The 13,971-nt window shown below is 35.5% G+C and overlaps 1 protein-coding gene across 1 annotated transcript in view; it reads left to right on the top strand.

Annotated features, from left to right (window-relative positions):
• LOC131858385 (uncharacterized) overlaps positions 1-13,971 on the top strand; it is a 176,421-nt gene that overhangs the window by 63,293 nt on the left and 99,157 nt on the right. The window lies entirely within an intron of this gene.

A 13,971-nucleotide genomic window follows, 5' to 3' on the forward strand; every position in this document is an offset into this window, starting at 1 on the left:
TCTGAGTTGATCAAATGCCACTTGCCGACGCTCATCCAGCAATTTGAGTTCTTGCAATCTAGATATTCTACGATCTTCATTAGTAACAAGACCTTGCAAATAAACTCTTAGAGATGGTATTTCTACTTCAATAGGTAGTACTGCTTCAGACCCATACACCAAAGAGAAAGGTGTAGCCCCAGTAGGTGTTCTGATACTTGTTCTGTAAGCCCATAGTGCATGATTGAGCTGTAGATGCCAATCCTTCCTAGATTTGTTCACTGTTATGTGCAAGATAGTCAGTAGGTTTTTGTTAGATGCCTCAACTTGTCCATTACCTTGAGGGTAATATACTGATGACCAGTGTTGTTTTATTTTGAATTTCTCACAAATCTCATCCATATCTCTATTCTTGAACTATCCTTCATTATCAATCACGATGGATGAAGGTATCCCATACCTGCAGATGATATAGTTCAGGATGAACAAGGCGACTTGTTTACCGGTTTCTTTGATGAGCGGAACCGCCTCTACCCACTTGGTGAAATACTCAGTGATAGTTATGATGAATTTATGTCCGTTGGATGAAGCAGGATATATCTAACCAATGAGATCAAAGGCCCATTGCTAAAAATGCCAGTGTGTAATAAATGGTATAAGGTCCCTTGTCGGGGCATGTATGAGATTTCCATGAAGCTGACATTTCTCACAAGTCTTAGCAAATTTGATGGCATAAATTTCCATGTCTGGCCAGTAGTAGCTAGCCCGTAGTTTCTGAGCTAAAGTAAGACCATTCGAATGACATCCACAAATACCTTCATGAACTTCTGATAACACACATTTAGATTCTTCAGTTTTTAGACATCTAAGCAATGTACCATCCAAACCTCATCTAAATAAATCATTAGCTATGATAACATACCGTGAAGCATTTTGGGTTAGGTTTCTTTTCTCATTTCGGGTAAAATTTCTAGGGATAATTTGGTCGCATAGATAGGAATAGATGTGGTTGTATCGGGATGAGTCATGTCCAATAATAGAATAGACTATTTGGGTCTCAAGAGAATCATAGGTGGGGAAATATAACTCTTCCACCAGCAAATCAAAGAGAAAATTGGACTCTTGTAACTCAGGTATAGATGCCAAGGTGGCCATAACATCTGCTGCTTTGTTTGCGCATCTAGGAATCTGTTGGAATGATACAAAAGAAAAATACTTCTTAAGATCATCAACCATCCTTTTGTAAGGCATGAATTTCTCATCTTGAGTATGATATGTATCGTTGATTTGGTTAACCACTAGCTGAGAATCTCCATAGATATACAATTCTGCAACCTTCCATTCAATAGCTAGTTTTATCCCGTTCACCAAAGCTTCATATTCTGCAATGTTATTTGTGCAAGGGAATAGAATCTTATAAGACTTTGGGATTGAATACTTCTGAGGAGTAATGAATAATATGCCAGCACCTGAACCATTTTGAGTAAAGGACCCATCAAAGAACATTTTCCAAGGTTGTTGAGTAAGATGCATTATTAGTTCATCTGGAAACTATATATGTAGTGGTTGAGAGTCTTCAAGCAGAGCTTCAACAAGTTGATCAGCAATTACCTATCCTTTTATGGCTTTTCGTTCCACATATTCAATGTCAAACTCTGTAAGGATCACGACTCATTTCGCTAATCTTCCTGTAAGTGTTGCCTTATTGAGAAGATACTTGAGTGGATCAATTTTGGCCACTAGCTTGACTGAATGTGCTAGCATGTAGTGCCTCAGTTTTTGTGATGCAATGACTAATGCCAAGAATGCTTTTTCTATTATAGTATAGTTCATTTCATAAGACACCAATGTCCTGCTAATGTAATAAATAGCTCATTCCTTTTTATTGTCATCCTGTTGCGCCAGAAGTGCCCCCAGTGATGAATCGGTTGTTGATATATATAAGATTAGTGGTTTACCCTAAATCGATGGCATCAATATTGGTGGATTTGATAGGTACTCTTTTATCTACTGAAGATGTTATTCTCACTACTGATCCTAGTTGTATATTACTCCTTTTCTCAATACCTTTGTGAAAGGTTGAGCTTTGTCTGCTAGCTGAGAAATGAAGCATCTGATGGATTGGAGATGTCCCTGTAGACTTCTCATTTGACTGATGTTCTTCAGAGGTGGCATTTCCATTATGGCTTGGACCTTCTTAGGATCAACCTCGATTCCCTTCTTTGAAATGATGTAGCCAAATAGTTTACCAGATGTCACTTCGAATGCACACTTCTTTGGATTTAACCGGAGTTTGAACTTTTCCATTCTGTCTAGTATAGGACCTAACTCTTGAATATGCGTTGATCTCTTCATAGTCTTCACTAAGGTGTCATCAACATAATCTTCCATATTCTTATGCATCATGTCATGAAAAATGGTAGTAATTGCTCTTTGATAGGTTTCTCCTGCATTCTTTAGCCCAAATGGTATGATGTTCCAGCAAAAGGTTCCCCATGCATAGGTGAATGCTATCTTTTCTTGATCTCCAGGAGCTATTTTGATTTGGTTGTAGCTAGAGAATCTGTCCATTAGTGAGTACATCTCATACCTAGCAGTCATGTCGACTATCATATCAATATTTGATAATGGAAAGTCGTCATTCGGGCACACTTTGTTAAGATCTATGAAGTCTGTGCAAACTCTGATGGATTTGTCTACCTTTGACACAGGTACTATGTTTGAAATCCATTCAGCATAATCTATAGCTCTGATGAATCTAGCTTTGAGCAGTTTTTCTAGTTCAACCTTGACTAATAGTGCTACATGCGGGTGCATCTTACAGAGTTTTTGCTTAATTGGTTTTACTCCTGGTGTGATTGAAAGATGGTACATAATGAGATCAGGATCCAAGCCTGGCATATCGAAGTATGTCCATGCAAAATTTATTTTCTTTTCTGAGAATAGCTGAGTGAAATCCTTCAATTCTTCTGCTGATAGTGATTGAGCTACATGAATGATGTGTGGTGTCTCTTGACTCCCAATTTCCACTTGTTGAGTTGGCTCAATCAACATGGAAGACCTCTCCTGGAAATGAGTTGGCAGTATATCAAGTATCTCACCTTCAGGCGCCTCAGAGAGGTTTTCACCTTTAGGTATGTCCTTTATTTTCTCTTTTTTAGATTCTGACACCGCTACAATGTGGTTTTCACCATCAGATCTTTTATTTTTTATTTTTCTTGTTTTTGTGACTAAGATACTTGATATCCACTTCAGTTATGTTTTCACTCTGTCCACTGGTGGAAGAGTCTATAGGTTCAACTGCATTGAGATAATAGGCTAATGTATAGTCATTGACAAAAGTAGGTATATTCATGGGCTGGTATTGTAAAGTACAGTCAATCAATTCAGGATGTACTAAGGATAAATTTTGGATAGGTTCAAGAGCATTCATGGTATTATTATCACAGTGGCAGATCAAAAAGTGGATTTCTAGAAGAATACCTTGTGTAAGTGTCTCGAGACTAGAAAGAGTCAGATCATGATTATTAAAGTTCACTTTAATATTTAGTTGATCTAATCCAATAGTCATACTTGTAACGTCATTCACTATGCTAGACTGGATGTCATATCGTGGTTGAACAATGATAAGATCAGTAGAAAAATTTTCATTGTTTGTATCACATGATTTCGAATTTGAGGCTGAGTAGATATTGTCCTGAATAAGACTGTCATCAAGGTCATTAGAGTCATCAGATGAAGTTTTTGAGTCTTCTTCAAGTGATTTAGTAAGTGTATGTATGGTATCAACACCAACATCTTTAATACTACAAGTTCCTTCATGTTGTGGTTCATTTGTCATTTGTATCTAACACACCTATTGACATGGTCTTGATGTTTATTGTGATTTTCTGTCGTCTACTCCATTCATCTTATTCTGGACTGATAACTGGTTCTTGTTCTGTAGCTTCCAACTCTTCTTGTGTAGTGCTATACTTGATTTGTTCTGTTTTAGGATGGGGGTACATAGATGAGAAGCTTTCTGGTATTCTTCCTTCTTTCAGTCCTTGTTCATAATTTTCTTTTCTCTTTTGTCTAATTTCATGTATTTCTTTCTCTAGTGTTATGTGCATTAGCTCTTGAGTATCATCTATGACACTGCTAGACTGTTCTGGAGTTTCTGTAGTGGATGTGTCTGAGAGGCAGTCACGACCCCATTCATACTCGTTTGAGTCAGTCTCTGAATTGTGTACTTGCTGCCTGCCAGTATATGTGACTGGAACTTTTAGTGGTGCAAACAATCCTCTGATTCTTACTACTTCATCTCTTATATCTTCTGGGACCTCAACTTCTTGTATTATTGTAGTTGACACCATCGAATCTTGAGCACTGACTGTTTCTTCTTTCTTGATTGCTGATTCCTCTTTCTCTTTTCTACACTCTGCTTTTGTTTGTTGAGTGTCTACTTCTTGTAATGTTGAAGGCGATATTCTTTTCTGCCACTTAGACTTAGAAACATGTTTTTGGTTTGATGTCTTTTTCGGATTGTATCCCAGTCCAACCTTATCATTTGTGGATTTTGTTTGCAGCTGAATTGGTTCAGTAATACCTTCCTTTTGTTTGCCCAGAGGACCAATACCTGAATATCCCATGTGTTGAATCATTTTGTAGCCAGGACTATATTGGTTATAGGAAATATCACAATGTCGTACCTCCTCATTTTGACTATCTTCCTTAAAGAGCCAGTTAAGAACATCATCCTCTTCTATTTCATCCACCAAGGAGGTAGAGGAGTGTACAAAGAGACCATCATACATGGTATTCGGAGCTGAAGTTTGTGTTCTCATATCCTCGGATGGCTTGCCCAACTATTTTGGTGATGGAGGGAGAGAAACTAATGAAAGTATCAGTTCTATCTTGTAGCCATCCATGTTGGTATTTGTAATCTTCAATCTCTTTTCTAAGTCTTTCATCAATGTTTCTGGATCTTCATTTGTAGAGGCTGCCCTATTATGAGGCACAAAAGTATCTGCACCTTTTATCAATGCATTACAAATGACATTTATATCAACAAAAATACTGACTTCAACTCCATTATAAGCTAACTTTAGGCATTGATCGTATGTTGATGGTACTGCCTTCATTTCATGAATCCACGACCTGCCTAGTAAAATATTGTATGACAATGGAATATCCAGTACCTGGAAAAGGACATCTCTCTCTACTGGTCCCACTCTAACTGGTAATGATGCCAAACCTTTGGAGGTCCTTTCTTCTTCATCATAGGCTTTTATTGTTATTTTCTTGCCGAGATCAATGACATTTTCAAAGAATCTTAGTTGTGTAAGCAGACTCTAAGTACAAATATTCAACCCCGCGCCTCCATCTATCAAAACATGCTTGACTCTATGTTTGTGGATCATGAATTCAATATGCAATGGCTGGTTATGTGGATGATTTAGTGAGTTTTCATCTTCTTCAGAGAAGGTCAGATAGTGAGGTGAAGTTAGATGACCCACCATAGACTGAAACCGATCAATGTCTAAATCTTTTGGAATGTTGGTGGTGAGCAATGCTTTGTCTAGAATTTCTTTGTGAGCAGACAAGAGTTTTAGCAATTCAAAGATTGAGATTTGAGCATTTGTCCTTTTCAACTGTTCAATGACACTATATCCAGAAGATGATGATGAAGTTAACCTTTTGAATTTGTCCAAGGTTGATTCTTTTTGTTTGTTTGATTGGGCTGGTGGGTTTAATGTTGCTTGAGCTGGATTGGAAGAACTAGCTCCTTGGAGAGTGACTTTCTTTTGAGATCGGGTCAGAGATCTTGCATATCGTGATTCATTTGGTTTATCTTGGACTATAATCACATTGCAATATTTGGATCACATTGCAATATTCAGATTGGGAAGGTTCAATCATGTTGATGATGTTGTCATTGCTGGTATAAGTATAATTTACCTTGGTGCCTCCTTTGGTCTTTGAAGAATCACCTTGTTCGTAAACAGGCAAAGGGTCCTTAAATACTTTATGATCAACATTGGTCAGGTGATTCCCAACAACAACTTTACCAGCGTCTATGAGATCTTGAATCTCATGTTTTAGCTTCATGCAATTGTTTATGTTATGACCTTTATTCCGATGGAAGTCACAGTATTCATTTTCTCTCTACCATCTTGGTTTGACTTCTAGATCATATGGTCTGGAGTTATCTGGTAGCATTATCAAGTTGTTTGCCAACAGATTTTTGAAAGCGGATTCATATGATTCTTCGGGAGGAGTAAAATCATGCTTAGGTTTGGAAAGCCAAGGCTTTTCTTTGAACCATTCTTTTGTTTTCTTTGGTGGATTTTCTATTGCAGCCTCAATAGCTTTAAGTGCTTGTGTACCACTAGCCAAGTTGAATATTGTGGGCTTTGTGTTAGCTTTAACAGTATCTACTACCCCATCATTAACAACATTCTTGTTGTTGTCTTTGCCAAATTTCCAATACTTGTTCTTCTCTTTAGAGATAGATCCTGGTTGTGTTTCTTTCCAAGGTGAGATATCTCCCTTTTTTATGAGCACATCTTTGATTCGAATGGCATCATCTACCATTTTGTTAAATGATGGGTGTATTTGCATTTGTACACTATACTTCAGTTTGGGGACCAAGTTATTGACAAATATATCCATTTTCTCAGAGTCTGGGATAGGTCAAGAATACCTAGAAAACATCTTTCTCCAGCATTGGAGGAAAGTAAGAAGAGGCTCCCCTATTTTTTGTTTAGTATTGTAAAGCTCGATCATAGTCACAAGATGTTGAATGTTGTATGAGTACTGCTGTAAAAATAGTTGGATTAGTTCTTCAAACATTTTTATTCCTTTGGGTAGACTTGAGAACCATTCCATTGCTTGACCCCCTAAAATCCTTGGGAAAAGGCGCATGAGGCACGTTTGATCGTGCATGAACTCCATACAAGCGACACAAAACTCTCTGACATGATCTTGAGGATCCGAGGTACCATCATATTTATCAAATTTTGGGATCTCCACTTGTGAAGGAAATGGATGCATGTATAGATTCTTGTCAAATGGAAAGGGACATATTGTTTCCAGAGAATATTGTTTTGGGGACATATCTTTATTCTTCAATTCTGTGACCTCCATCCGTAAGGCTTGTAATTGTTTGTGTACCATGAGTATAGGCGATTATTCATTTTTAGTAACGAGTGTCTGAACATCATATCCAGTAGGAAGTTTGGCACCTTGTTTTTCTAGTTCTAAGAAATAGTCTTCCTTCTCTCGGGTCATGATATCTTTCATCATTTTTCTAAAGTCTTTGTCCTTTTGACAGTCACAAATTTCTTTTCTGGAGGTTTAGTGTCTTCGTCAGTCTCAATTGATGATGAGGAATCATTATCATTTTCGAGAATGTTATTATCTTCCTTGTTTCCATCATTGTGTTCCGTCTCATACATAGTGGGAGATTTAGGCTCATCAAAAATTGGTCCACTTGATGACGACAGTATGTCTGTGAGTGGATCCTTCACATAGAATGGATTATCTTGATATTTGAAGGGTTTTTCTTTGCCTTTGGCTTCTTTCTTGCGAGAACTCCTGGTTTGTGTAGGAATTTTTATGGATTAGTTTGACCTAAAGTTGTTTGTGATGCAGAGGTCAAGATCAATTTCAGAGCTAGTTGTTCTATTTAGAGTATTGTTTGGGAGAAACAACTGAGATTCAGTCTGGTTTCAGGAATGATCTATCCTATATAAGACGTTATCTAAGTGACTAAAATTTGATAGGTAGTTGATTGAACTAGCTGAAAGATGATCGACCAAATCGTGCAATGCAAATGGTAGAGGTACACTATCTTGATTTGTTTATGCTCAGGAAAATGATAACCAGTATTATGTTTGCTGTAGACTATTTTTAGGCAAATTTGACTGTTCTGTTTTGATAAAACCATTGACTCGTATGACAAGATTTTCAGAACCGGACAATAATTTAGCAGCTATAGGACGACAAAAGTTCTATTTCGTACGAGTTGCTGCCTTGTACCGTATGACATATGGGTATAAGCAAGATGAAAAAAGACTTAGGGTCATTCTGTTTCGTACGATACATGATATAGATCTAGATGATAGATAAAAATGACTTGTACGATACAAGATCAGGTCTAGGATGACAAATCAAAAGATTCGTATGACACAGGATCAAGTGCAACACGATAAATTATCAGACTCGTACGACTGTTCATAGGACAAAGCCTAGAAATTATGAGTTTTTTTGATTGTTGAGTATGATAATTGAGTTTGACCAATTCTGAGATGGACTGATTTTGGACCAGGATACAAAATTTTGACTTAAGATGGACAAGTTCTGACATGAACAGAGTTTCAACTTAAGATGGACTAATTTCTGACATGGACAGAGTTTCAACTTAGGATGGACTAGTTTCTGACATTGATAGAGTTTCGACTTAAGATGGACTAATTTCTGACACGGACAAAGTTTCTAATCACTAAGTTGATTTCTTGTCTTCTCCAATTTTTCGTATTTCAATTTTTGTTTTAGGGATGAAAACACAGAAAACACGTAGTATGTATAGTAACTCCAATCACAGCATGCAAACCCTAAGGAATTTGGTGAGGAAAGAAAACCTTTCCTTGTAGACTCAGGTACACATGCAATAGCTAATCAAAATACAACCGCTGAGTCTCATGCAATGGATTCTCAATGCTGTATTATCCGACTCCAAACGCTAATGGGGGCACGAAATGACAAGTATCTTGGGAGAGTTACTATCTCTCTTGCACAAAGATTATCCCCCTTTCGGAGATGAACCAGGTAGCTTCTAATTTTCAATTGGAACTAGTCAGGGATCCGTTTAGCGCGTCAAGGTATAAACTCAATTAAGAGGTCTCCCAGCCTTGAAAACCAAGGTTTAATATACTCAAAGGTACGAAGGAGAGCTATTCCCAAGCATTACCGTTGACTTGATTTTCATCAAATCACATTTATTTTATAGTGGGTTGGAGTACTCGGCATTTAAACATTCCCAGTTAGGTCATTCCCCTCACACCAGCCGTAATGGCTTTAAGAGTTTTTCAACCCCTCGGGAGGGCAGGCTTGCTAAAGATGTACAAATCTCAAACAAAGCAAAAGCCTCAAGGGTCTGGATTTCTGATTGTCTAGAAAAAGACAAGAGCATACTCTCCTACCTCTCAGAATCTTCTAAAAACATGAAAGACAGATTTGTTCTTTAACCAGATAGCAATTTAGGTTCCTAAAAATGAATTTAAAGAATACACGATGTTTAGTCGATTCTCCTCAAGCAACCTGCAAAGACAACAAATCAGTAGTCATATTGTCTTTGTGCGACAATCATATTATTCGACAAGCGTTCTGCAAAAACTGATTAGGCTGTGAAAAATTCTGAGATAAACAGATAAACAGTCAGGATCAGTCATCAAAATAATCAATAAAAATCATGAAATTTGCCCTTTTTTTACTTTTTTACTAGAAAATACAGAGTTGTACGACAGTATAAAAACTCATACGATACACGATTCCAAATCGTACGAGACATGATTCTAGTTCATACGATACCTACAATTTGTCATTTTAGTCTGTGGGAAATGTCGTACGAGATGTATGGATGAAAATTTGAAAAATTTGGAAAATAACAAAAAACAAAGCAGTCAGTCTTGTAGGCCAAAAAATGTAGTCTTCTACCCCACGGCGGGGGCCAGAGATGTGTGGGTGAAAAAGGGGTTGTAGCTGCAAGCACAACACTTCAATTAAGTCATTACATGTATGGTTAGTAAATAATAATCAATCAATAATAAACCATAACAAAGCGACTAATTGTCTTCTAAAAGATGCGAGTATAAGATTGCTCTCAGATTTTTTTATAAGCAATACCAGTGACTAGACTACACCAAGACGAAGGATTTAATCTATATGATATTAACTATATGGATGCAAAATGGATGAATCATTCAAGCAATAATCAATTCAAGCAATATGGATTCAAGCAATATGGATGCAAATAATCTAAAAAAGCACAATGATCTTCAATGACTCTAGAGCGAAATAATAATCTCCAAGCGTGTTTTCAAAAATCTCTGGGGTAAATTGGAATGAGAGTTGAAGACTGAATTTATAGAGAATTACAAAAAAACTCAATTTAGGATTAATTGAAAATAATTGAGAAATCAGGTTTAGTTAACCTTGAGATAGATTCCAATTATAGCTTAATTGAAATGCATTCAAATTAGAAGTTCAAGTTGCATTGGAAATAATATTAAATTAATTCCATGCACTTGTGATAAAAATAGATAATTCTTTTATTTATTCAAGAAAAGAGTCTTTTCAATGCAACTGAACTTCTTTTTCTAAAAAGCCTTTAGTTCCAATTTTAGAGAATAATTCAACTAATTCAATTTAATTGCTTTTCTGATTTCAAGTTCTAAATTTAGAAAAAGAAATAATATCTCAAGTTTGATTTCTCTCGCAATTCAATTTTTTTATTTTATTTCAATTCAAATCTTGTTTTGTAATTAATTCCTCTTTTCTAATAAATTAATTCCTTTTGCATGATTAAATGACAAATTTATTAATTAATTAAATATGCAAGGATATTTAATAAATTAAAATAGGATAATTGATCAAAATATATTCTTGGAAATGATTCAATTAATTAAATAAATATTTAATTAATATTGAGTAATTGATTTGCCATGTGATATTTGATGATTAAAGAATTAATAATGTGCTCAAGGTTGATTTAATTGCCTTTGGTTAGGACCTTGGTGATGTTGTCGAGATTGGGGGCCCATGGTTTAGATGAGCATTTTTAGGCTATTACAGGTAGCTCCTAATAGGGCTGGGTCCTAATAGGCCTTATTGTATAGCTCTTAACCAGGCTAAAACACTCTTAACCGGGTGTACCCCTAATAGGGTGTTGTATGACCTTAACCAGTCAGATCTCTATACTACAAAAGTTGATCTTTGTGGGTAGTAATTGCCACCGTGGTTTTTCCCATTTAGGTTTCCACGTGAAAAATCATTGTGTTATGATTTGCATGCTTTGTTGGATGTTTGCTTATGTGGTTATATTTCTTGCATGCATATTGATTTTCAAGTTGGTGAAATTTGTTATCAGATCTATTAAGTTTTTGTTTGCACTAATTCACCTCCCCCTCTTAGTGCCTTATAATTTTATCACAAAAGTCTCGAGAATTATGGCTCAAAGATGGAGACAAAAACACTAAGTTTTTTCACATGTCAGCAAAACTAAAGAGATCAACAACTACTATTTTTTCTATTGACGATTCAGTAACTGGGAACAAAATTACAAATTAGCAGAAGATCCAAGAGGAGGGTGTTCAATTTTTTTAAAATCTATTAGCAGCTACCCCTTCTCTCCATGCTGATGTAACTAAAGAAAATGAACTCCTAGATGTCATCCCATCCATCATATCCTCTCAAGACAATCTATTCTTAATGAACCATTTACTCTTGAGGAAATTTATAAAGTAGTGTTTTCATTAGCTCTAGACAAAGCACTTGGACCAGATGCTTTTACTGCCCTTTGTAGCATGCTCAAATACACCATTGCTAAATAGGAAATAAGGATGATCACGAATCCTTAACTATCTAAGCAATTCAAAGATAAAACCAATAGAATAAATGCAAAATGGAATTAAACTAAGCAATATGAAACTCCCTATTATGCATCGTGGCTTCCATTGTCCTTCTAATCTCTGTGGTATGATGGCTCTCAGATATTGCACTGGCAACCTGCAATTGACACAAAGATTCGAAGCTCGTGATCTAGAGGAATTGTGAGGTTTGAATGCACAATTTATAGATTTTTGGAGAAGATTGATTGAAAGGTGGAATAAAATGATCAAGAGGTGGAACTCATGTGAGCTCACATGCTGATTGATAGTTGAACTACTAACTTGGAGGTGAAACAGAATAGATTGAATATATTAATTGAGTCAACTGATTGAGAAAAAGCTAACTGAAAGAAGAAAAAAAATGATTGGAAGAAATAAAGAAGATGACCAAGAGAACTAGAAGATGGAAATAGAGATTGGAGAGATAAATGATTTAATTAATTAATTGATAAATTAATTAATTTAGCATGTGCTTGCACTTTAACTTAGAGTTTCAATTTAATCTTTGCATGGAATTTATTTAAATAATTGAATTTATTTTAATTCAATTTAGCATTTGAATCTTTGCATGAAACTTGACTTTGATTTTCAATTTGGTTTTTGAAATCATGCACATGTGTTTGAATTTGGAAGAAATTAGAAGAATATGAAATTAAATGAAATTAGAATTTGGGGATTTGGAATTGAAGAATTAATTAGTTAATTAAATAATTTAAAAAAACTATTTAATTATGCTAGAAATGGACTTTAATTAAATAATAAAGATTATTTAAATTAAAAGATTAAATCACAATTAATTAAATAATAAATATTTAATTAATATTTAGAAGAGAGTTGAACGATTAGATGATTAGAGATAGAAATTGAGAATTAATTTATTTAAATAATAAAGATTATTTAAATTGGGGAATTAATTAGAATTAATTAAATAATAAATATTTAATTAATATTTAGAAAATGGTTAAAATGTTTAAATGATGATAGAAATAGAAAATAGAATAATTAGTAAGATGATGAGGAAATATGAAATTAGAAGAAATAGTTAATTAAATTAATTAAATAATTATTTAATCAATTAGAGGAATAATTAATACATGATCAATGAGACATTCTTAGCTGTCTACATTTGCCCCTCTTTGAGACAATGTCGGAATGATATTGTTTCATAGAAAATGAAAAATTCTGCCCCAGTATGCCCCGGTACCACTATATAGTGTAAATATGCCCCCTTCGAAAAGGTGGTCGGAAAATTCAAAATTTGAGACCATGTTTTCGATATTAGTGTAATAAGCCATCGTGTGAAGTTTCGTGTGATTTCGAGATTGTTTGAGTAGGCTACAAGTTGTTTGAAGCTAACAGGGACCACGGGCATCAAGGTGTCAAAAAACCCTAGTTTTGATCTATAAATAGAGATTTTAGGTTTTCATTTGCTCATTTGGTAGTTGGTAAGTTCTTTGTTTTCTCTGTAAATCTTGTGCTTTCTTCTGAGTATTTGATCATCATGGTTGGTTATAGAGCTCGATTGCACCTGTCTGACCGAGTACGTTCATATCAGAAACCTCCTAGGACTGGCAGCATGGTATTTTTTTAGTTTTTCCTTTGCATCACGCATTAGCATATCGATTTTCACGCAAACGCCTTAAATATACCGCAATCGCTCATAGCAGTACACATTAGTGTAGAATGTACCACATTCATTCATATCATCACGCATAAGTGTTTAATATTACGCATGCACTTATATCATTACACATTAGCTGTAAATGGCACACAAAAGCTATAAGTGTACCACATTAGTAGTAACTATCATGCATTTGTTGTATGTGTAAATTTTTGTCCTGGATCTGAATTTTTTTTAATTTTTTAGTGATTTGATATCTGATACTTTCAACATTTTCTCGTTGTAAGAGAACATTCGAGTGCTATACTGCTGACAAAGCAGACCCAGTGGACTTGATCTTCGTGCTAACTTACTTGATGAGGAGATCGAGCATATCCGACAGCTCGGTTTAAATCATGTATTACACTTACCAGAGGTTATGGCCAATAGGGCCGTGATCACAACTTTGATAAAGCGGCGGCATTCCGAGACGTGTTCATTCCATCTTCCAACTGGGGAGGCATTCATTGTTGGCAAATGCACACTCCAATGAGAAATTGTAGGTGATTGAAGGTTTTGTCATTGATGGCAAACTTGCAATCATATGATACCAGCAAGACAGGATACCGACATCGGCAATGACAAACTCTACACCGACACACAAAACACTGGCAGTGAAAGGAAGGATACCGGCACCCTGGCCGACAAGAATTTTGTTTATAATGTATTTTGTAATTAATT

The sequence above is a fragment of the Cryptomeria japonica genome, chromosome 9 (assembly GCF_030272615.1).
Source record: "Cryptomeria japonica chromosome 9, Sugi_1.0, whole genome shotgun sequence".
Classification (NCBI taxonomy): domain Eukaryota; kingdom Viridiplantae; phylum Streptophyta; class Pinopsida; order Cupressales; family Cupressaceae; genus Cryptomeria; species Cryptomeria japonica.